Below are 8,628 nucleotides of genomic sequence, written 5' to 3'. Positions count from 1 at the left end.
GATATTTCAAAAGAAAATAGTGTGTGGAATATTTTCAAATGTTCAAATTTCTTTTTTCCTAATTAAACTATTTTATGGGCAAACGTTGTACAAAGTAAAAACAACAGTATATGATGATCAACTCTGAATGAGTTAACTATAATCAATAATGCCAGGTCCTAGCCCAACTCCAAGAGACCCATAACAAACAACAATAGCAAAAAGACACCTACTGCCATAGAAGGAACTATTACAGATTGAAACATACCATTCTTCATTCTACTTCCTCCATGAATATTTCTCTTGTTTAAGAAATATGTGCAATTTTAAAACATGATGAACATTGAACTATCTATTATATAATAATACATATATAACATATACCTGCCATGGTTGGGGGGGTGGTGGAAAGAAGGGAGAGAACATTGATTTATTTCAAAATGTCAAAAAATAATTGTTAAAAATTATATGTGCATATAAACTGAGAAAAATTGTAAAAAGTGAATTGTGAAAAATTCTGTCAAAAATTGCTAAAAAATTGTATTTTTCTTTCATTTTTTTTACTTCTAATTATTCATTAGGGAATAGTTCTGGGTCTTATGTGTTTCTGTATATTTCTTATAGAATTTGAATATTAGAGATATAAGCTAAAACTTTTTTCTTTTTTTATAAAAATTTTCTTCATATCCTGGTTATCTTGATTTCGTTCATGAAAAAAAGTGTTTTAATTTCATGTAACTAAAATGATATATTTTATCTATTGTGATTACTTCTGTCCTTTGATCAGATGTAGAAAATAAGAATTTCTTACATTATCATGGCTGTGGAAGTTAACTGCCATATTGGTTATTTTTTTTTCTTCTTTTTTTTAATGGCATGAACTTTCATATTCTGATTTTGAATACATATTTAGAGTAAATTATTTAATAATTGCTTGTTGATTGATCTATTATGGTATAGCATATTAATCTAAATGTATTTTCTGCCAAATTGCCTTCTAAATTTCCTTTCAGATCTTGTCAAAAAGAGAATTCATCCAAATGTATTTTATTTTGAGGAGTTTGTCAAACACTGGATTAATGAGTTCATTTATTTCAGATTCTTTCATATTGTATCAATTCCATTGATGCATTTTTCATTTCTTTTACTTTTATTTAATTGATTAAGAAAAATTTTCCATGGTTACATGATTCATGTCCTTTCCTGCTCCTTCTCCCACCACCTCCCCCTCCATAGCCAACATGTAATTCTATTAGATTTTACATGTGTAATTTGTAAGGATTAAAAATTGATGGTTTGACTAGAATACATGAAGATTATGAATAATAATGGTGTTTGCCAATTGAAAGTATTATTGCTAAAAGTTGAATTGACTTTAATAGCTTTTACAAAATTGGTGGAAAGAGTGAAAGTAGAGAAATACAAAGGGGTAGAGAAGACATTAACCTATCTAACTAAATAGTGCTCTGTTGCTTGACTTAGCTAGGACTTGTTGACTTTCAACTAGAATTAAACTCTCTCCAGAAGACAGGAAGGGAAAGCCAGCTATAAATTACCCAAATTCCCTCCAAGAGGCAGGTCAAGATAATGATTGGAGCTAAAGGTGAATCCTGAGGCCAACTTTCTTCTTTGAGCCAACCACAGTCTTGAAGCTGACTTTCTTCATCCTTCATGAAGTCCAACTCCTCCTTGAAACCAACTTCCTTCTTGGAGTTAACTTTCCTAGTCCCAGAAATTCAGGGCCTAATATATACTGTCTTCTTATCACTTCCCCTTTTCACAAGGCCAATCACACCTTCCAAATCTCCTCACCTTCTGGAGAGGTGAATACTCCCCAAAAGAGTTCACAGATTTCTAACTGACTGAGGTGTGAATTCTCTAAGTATCTTGCTAGCTTCTCACCTAGAACTAAGTAAGATATTTAATCTTTTGTTGATTCAATTTAAAAGTAGACAAAGGAGAGTTAATCATGTCTTCAGTCCAGTAAGACACTAAGTAAGGGTACTTAAGTTAGCATTAACTCAGGATAGACAATAAAGAATTCCTTTTTTACACACTGATCAAGACTTATTTCCATAATATTGACATTTGCACTAGGGTGATGATTTAGAGTGTACATCCCCAATCATATCCCCATCAAACTGTATGATCAAGCAGTTGTTTTTCTTCTGTGTTTCTACCCTCCGGCCCTCAGTTCTTTCTCTGTATGTGGATAACATTCTTTCTCATAAGTACCTCAGAAATGTCTTGGATCATTGCATTGCTCCTAGTAGAGAAGTCCATTATGTTTGATTGTGCCACAATGTATCCACTTCTGTGTATGAGGTTCTCCTGGTTCTACTCCTTCACTCTGCATCAATTCCTGGACATCATTCCAGTTCATTTGGAATTCCTCCAGTTCATTTTTCCTTTGAGCCCAATAGTATTCCATCACCAAATGATACCACAATATGTTCAGTCATTCCCCAATTGAAGGACATCCCCTTATTTTTCAATTTTTTGCTACCACAAAGAGAGTGGCTATAAATATTTTTGTACAAGTCTTTTTCCTTATTATCTCTTTAGGGTATAAACACAGCAGTGGTATGACTGGATCAAAGGGCAGGCAGTCTCTTAAAGCCCTTTGGACACAGTTCCAAAATGCCATCCAGAATGGTTGGATCAATTCACAATTCCACCAGCAATGCATTAATGTCCCAATTTTGCCACATTCCCTCCAATATTTCTTTCTTTCTTTTGCTGTCATGTTAGCATTTACTGAATAAGTAAAAAATAAGTAAATTTAAAAAAAAGTAAAATAAGTAATTTGGGTAGGATTGTCATTTTTATTATGTTAGCTTGTCCTACCCATGAGCAATTAATGTTTTTCCAGTTGTTTAGAACTAGTTTTAATTATGTAGAAAGTGTTTTGTAGTTGTGTTCACATAATTGTTGTGTTTGTCTTGGCAGATTGATAGATCACTAAGTATTCTATGTTGTCTAAAATGATTTTAAATGGAATTTCTCTTTCTAACTCTTGCTGTTCAGAAGTGTTGGAAATATATAGAATTGCTGATGATTTATGTGGGTTTATTTTGTATCCTGAAACTTTGCTAAAGCTCTTGATTATTTCCAATAGCTTTTTAGTTTATTCTCTAGGATTCTTTAAGTACCACCATCATATCATCTGCAAAGAGTGATAACTTAGTCTCCTCATTGCCTATTTTAATACCTCAAATTTATTTTTCTTCTCTAATTGCTACTGCTAGTGTTTCTACTACCATGTGAAATAATAGAGGTGATAATGGGCATCCTTGTTTCACTGCTGATCTTATTGATAAGGCTCTAATTTATCCCCAGTAGAGATGATGCTTGCTAATGGTTTTAAATATATACTCTTTATTATTTTTAGGAAAGGTCCTTCTATTCCTATACTTTTTAGTGTTTTCAATAGGAATGAGTGTTGTGTTTTGTCAAAGGCATTTTGTGCATCTAGTGAGATAATCATGTGATTTTTATTGGTTTGCTTGTTAATATGGTCAATTATGTTGATGGTTTTTTTAATACTGAATCATCCTTTCATTCCTGGTATAAATCCCACCTGATCATAATGAATAACCCTCATGATCACTTGTTGGAATCTTTTTGCTAGTATTCTATTTAAGTTTTTGCATATGCAACAATGCATATATTCATTAAGGAGATTGGTCTTTAGTTTTCTTTCTCTGTTTTTAATCTGCCTGGCTTTGGAATCAGTACCATAATTGTATCAAAAAAGGAATTTGGCATAACTCCTTCTTGGCTTATTTTGTCAAATAGTTTGTATAAAATTGGGATTAATTGTTCTTTAACAATTTGATAGAATTCACTTGTGAATCCATCTGGTGCTGGAGATTTTTTCTTATGAAGTTCTTTGATGACTTGTTCAATTTTTTTTTCTGATATGGGATTATATTAAGTATTCTATTTTTTCTTCTGTTAATTTAGGCAATTTATATTTTTGTAAATATTAATACATATCATGTAGATTGCTGTATTTATTTCCATATAATTGGGCAAAATAGTTTTTAATGATTGCCTTAATTTCATCTTCATTAGAGATGAGGTCTCCCTTTTCATATTTGATATTGTTAATTTGGTTTTCTCCTCTACTTTTAAAAATTAGATTAGCCAGTGCTTTGTCTATTTTATTTGTTTTTTCAAAGTTCGGACTTTTAGTCTTATTTATTAATTCAATAGTTATTTCACTTTTGATTTTATTATTTTCTCCTTTAATTTTTATGATTCCCAATTTTTAGTTTTTATCTGGGAATTTTTTTGTTCTCTTTCTTATTTTTTAATTTGCATGCTAAATTCATTGATCTCTGCCCTTTCTAATTTGTTAATATATGCACTCAAGTATATAAATGTCCCCCTGAGTACTACTTTGGCTGCATCCCATGTCAAGATAATTTTAGGGTTGTGACTTAAAAATCTAGATTTAATTGGTCACCAGGGAAAATACCAAATAAAATACCCAAGTCAGTCTGGAAATTTATGGTAATTTAATTAATATAGAGGGAAGGAATTTAAGGAGAAGGAGGGAAAAGGATATAGAATTCCTCCTGCCTGGCCTGTGCCAGTAGGAGTTTAAATTCCCACCTCTAGGTCTCTGAAGAAGATTAGAGGCTTCTAAGGGGATAAAGTTGGAAAAGTAAAGGAGGAAACTCAGCCAGAAACTCACCACCAAACCGGACAAATAGCTTGTAGTCATGCTAAGATGCTAGAAGGCTCAGCATGCTGCTCTCAGCTAACTCTCCACCACTAATAAGGTGCCGGAGAAAGCAAAAAATCCCAAATATATAGACCTTTCACCCTTGTGTCTCCTCCTTTAAATTTTCACATCTACCAATCATATCAAAGACTTTTCTCCAGGACTGCCCATACATTTAGTTCTCATCTTCTTTGATTTGATTATATATTTAGAGTTACTTAACACTTCTTTGTTAAGTTCACCTTTTGTGAGTTACTTGGCCTTTTTGTGATTAATTTAACCTTTATAGTTACTTAACATCTTTTTGTAGTAAGATCTAAAAATAGACTTAGTTCTAGCTTCACTATAAGGTGAGAACTAAGTACCTTCATTGTTCAGTCAGGAGATTATCTTCCCCTAAAGTACGGTCTAAGTAGGGTGGAGTGATTTAGAGTTCCCAAGACATTCCTGATTTTTAAACTAAGTATCTTCAGTGTTACAAACAGGAAATAGTTAAATCCAATCTTCACACCCATAGATTTTGAAAGGATGTCTCATCATTGTCATTCTCTTCAATGAAATTTTTCATTGTTTCTATGATTTGTTCCTTAACTAATCTATTTTGGAGAATCATATTATTTAATTTCTAATTAATTTTTGATTTGTCTCTTCATGTACCTTTACTAATTATTATTTTTAATGCATTATGATCTGAAAAGTTTGAGTTTATTATTTCTGCATTTTTACATTTTTTTTGCTATGTTTTTATGGCCTATTACATGGTCAGTCTTTGTGAATGGACCATGTGATGCTGAAAAGAAGGTTTATTCCTTTTTGTCCCTATTTATTTTTCTCCTCATATCTATTTTTCTAATATTTCATTCACATCTCTTGCCTCTTTCTTATTTATTTTTTGTTTTGACTTATCTAGATCTGATAGAGGAAGCTTCAGGTCTCCCCCACTAGTGTAGTTTTACTATCTATTTCCTCATTAAGCTCCACTAGTTTCTCCTTTAGAAATCTGGATGCAATAGCATTTGGTGCATACATGTTGAGTGCTGATGTATCCTCATTGTCTATACTGCCTTTTATCAGGATATAATTACCTTCCATATATTTTAATCAGATCTATTTTTACTCTGGCTTTGACAGATATCATGATTGCAACTCCTGCCTTTTTATTCTCAGTTGATGCCCAATAAAATTTGCTCCAGCTTCTTACCTTTACCCTTTGTGTGTCTATCTGCCTCATGTGTTTTTCTTATAGACAACATATGGTAGGATTTTGGTTTCTAATCCACTAAGTTATTTGCTTACATTTTACGGGTGAGTTCATCCCATTTGCATTCAGAGTTTGGATTACCACCTATGTATTCCACAACATTTTGACATCCTCTCTTAATTCTATTCTTTCTTCTTTCACTGTTTCCTTCTACACCAGTATCTTGTTTTAAATCAGTCCCCCTAATTCCTTTCCATACTTCACTTCCCTTCCCACCCCCTCTCTTCTTATTCCCTTTTAAATTTTTTTTAGTTTTTATTAAATTCCCTCCCCCCTCTCTTTCCTTCCTGTTTTGTACTCCCTGCCCCACTCCCCTCGTTGGTTTTTCCCTCTCACCTCCCCTGTAGGGTAAGATAGAATTTGGTACCCTGATGGATCTGAAAGCTCTTCCCTCTCAGAATTGAGTTCACTTAGTGTAAAGTTTGAGTATTACCTATAAGCACTCTCTTCTCCTTCTTATAATAGTATTCTTCTCCTCCCCTCCCATGTGCCTCTTTGTGTGGTATATATAGATTATTCTATTGTTCTTATTCCTTCAAGTTTCTCTTCATCTTCAATTAATCCCCTTTTCTTTTTTTTGCATATCTTCTTAAACCACTTAGTACCCCAACCTCTATCTATGAATAATTCTTCTAACTACTATAATAGTAAATATAATTTTTGAGAGTTACAAATAATATTTTTCCACATAGAAATATAAACAATTTAACCTTATTGAAGCCCTTAAAGAAAAAAAATAAAAAATTCCCCTCTCTTATTTACCTTTTTATTTTTCTCTTGAATTTTGTATTTGGATATCAAAATTTTCATTTAGTTCTAGTCTTTTCTTTACAAATTCTTTTTTAAATCTTCTATTTGGTTGAATGCCCATACTTTCCCTTGGAAGTATATAGTCAGTGTTGATGAGTACGTGGTCCTTGGTTGTATGCCCAATTCTCTTGCCTTTCTGAATATCATATTTCAAGCTTTGGGGTTCTTTAGTGAGGAGGCTGCCAGATCAATTGTAATCCTGATTGTTTCTCCTTGATATCTGAATTGTCTATTTCTGGCTTCTTGCAATATTTTCTCTTTAGCTTGAATTTGGCAATTACATTCCTGGGGGTTGTTTTTTGAGAATTTAACATAGAGGGTGATCAATGGATTCTATCAATGTCTATTTTGCCCTCTTGCTTAAGAACATTGGGGTAGTTTTCTTTGATAATTTCTTGTAGTGGGATGTCAAGGTTTCTGTTAATTTCTGGATTTTCAGGTAGACTGATGATTCTCAAATTGTCTCTTCTAGATCAGTTTCCAGGTCAATCATTTTCTCAGTGAGATATTTCATGTTTCCTTTTATTTTGTCATTCTTTTCACTTTGTTTTATTAATTCTTGCTTTCTTGTGAAATCATTAGCTTCTACTTGCACAATTCTGGTCCTTAAAGTTGGATTTTCATTTTAAGTTGGGTTTATCCTGCTTTTTATGGCTTCCAGTGGGTTATTTCTGGCCTTTAATTTGCTTATTATTTCATTTGATTTCTGGACTTATTTTTCCAAGTGGGAGAGTCTGTCTTTTAAACTGTTATTTTCTTTTTTAACTATTTCCCACCTTTTTTTTTTGCCAAATTTCTCCTATCTTTTTAACTTGATTCTCAAATTCCAGTCTGATTTCTTGGAGAATTTGTAACCAATTTATGTTTTTTTAAACATTTGGATGTTTGCTTGTTTGTCATCCTCTGCTGTCTCCTCTGTAGTCTGTTGCTTCTCTGAGTAGAAATTATCCAGAGTCAAAGGCTTTTTCTAATTTTTTTTTGGTAGTTATAGATTGTAGTTCTTGGGTGGTGTTGCCCATTGCTTTGTTCATTTTTCCTTACTTTCCCAACAAGAAGCCTGAGTGACAAGGGCAGGTTCTCTGTGAATGGAGCTATAGAGTGATTTTTGCCCTGAGACTATTTTTGAGGCACTGTGGTGTCTGCTGTATGCTGCCCCTCTCTACTCTATCTCTGTGCCCAAGGTTTATGTTCCTTAGCCTCCTGAGGTCCTAAATCTAGCTGCTCTCAGAAGTAAGTCTGTAGGCTTTTTAGCGAGCTTCCAGGAACCTGGAGATTTCCTTGTGCTCATTCTGATTCTGGTGTGCTGGCTCTGATTCTGGTGCTGTAGGTGGGGTGGGGGAGAGGTGATCAGCTTACCTTTTGGTGGAAGTTATTTGACCCCTTAGAATGTAGAAATGCCCAAATCCCAACTATCTTCAAATCTGTGTCCTATTGTGGAGCTCCTTTATTCATCTGATTTTGATTTTTAGTCCTTTTAAGACACTTTATATTGATTGGTGGTGAGGAGAGGAAGATCCTTGCTTCTGCACTGTTTCCATCTTAACCCAGAAGTTTGTTTCATATTTTTTAACTACTGCTAAAATTTTTTGATAATTATTGATTTTGAAAGTGATATTTTGCTTTCAATCAACCTACTCATCCCCCCCTCCATTTCCCATGAGGTCCTAAACCTTTTATTCCTTCAAATAAAATTTTTCTAGTTCTATAAAATATCCTTTTTGTAGTCTGATTCATAAAGCACTAAACCTGTAGATTAGGTAATATCTTAAGTTTTTATTATCTTGGCACAATTTAACATGATCAATGAATAGCTCTCTAATTGTCATTCTTTATTTCTTTAAAGAGT

This window comes from Monodelphis domestica, chromosome 1 (genome assembly GCF_027887165.1).
Source record: "Monodelphis domestica isolate mMonDom1 chromosome 1, mMonDom1.pri, whole genome shotgun sequence".
In the NCBI taxonomy this organism is placed as follows: Eukaryota; Metazoa; Chordata; class Mammalia; order Didelphimorphia; family Didelphidae; genus Monodelphis; species Monodelphis domestica.
Note: the sequence above shows the minus strand (reverse complement) of the source record.